This window comes from Frankliniella occidentalis, unplaced genomic scaffold (genome assembly GCF_000697945.3).
Source record: "Frankliniella occidentalis isolate FOCC.00 unplaced genomic scaffold, Focc_3.1 Scaffold3, whole genome shotgun sequence".
NCBI classification, from domain to species: domain Eukaryota; kingdom Metazoa; phylum Arthropoda; class Insecta; order Thysanoptera; family Thripidae; genus Frankliniella; species Frankliniella occidentalis.
The window spans coordinates 3,298,067-3,298,574 of record NW_026267133.1 but is presented as its reverse complement, the minus strand read 5'-3'; the positions used below and the strand labels follow the sequence as shown (position 1 = coordinate 3,298,574).

The 508-nt window shown below is 51.4% G+C and overlaps 1 protein-coding gene across 2 annotated transcripts in view; it reads left to right on the top strand.

The window, feature by feature from the left end:
* The window catches only part of LOC113204669 (uncharacterized), a 38,017-nt gene that overhangs the window by 33,516 nt on the left and 3,993 nt on the right, over nt 1-508 (top strand). The window lies entirely within an intron of this gene.

Below are 508 nucleotides of genomic sequence, written 5' to 3'. Positions count from 1 at the left end.
AGAGAGAGAGAGAGAGAGAGAGAGAGAGAGAGAACCAGTTGGGATATTTGATCCCACACCTTTATTATTCGGGATGTGGTTGATGTGAAAGGGATAGGGGATATAGAACCGGGGGTTACCCCCACTCCATCCCTCCCCACCATCCTCTTCCACCAGAGATAATGACCGAATCGGATGAGCCAAAAATAAATAACAACAAAGCCGGATTAAATGACGCGGAGCAGCATATCGCCCGTTCTCCACGGTTATTGAGCCGTTTCCGAAAGGTTCGTTGTTGTTGTTCATATCGTAAATGTTAAACTAAAGACGCGTCCACAGTGAACACAGAGCGCCCGCTTATGACGCCTGGCCGAGCGCGAGTAGTTTCCTTGCACCGGGATGATGAGATGATCCCCCTCTGAATGCGAGCGGAGAGCGGAGCAAAGTGCCTGGAAAATAAAGACGGCTTGCCAAAGGATTATTGTTCCTGATCCCCTTCTCCCGGGCGTGACGGCGGCAGGGGGATCGG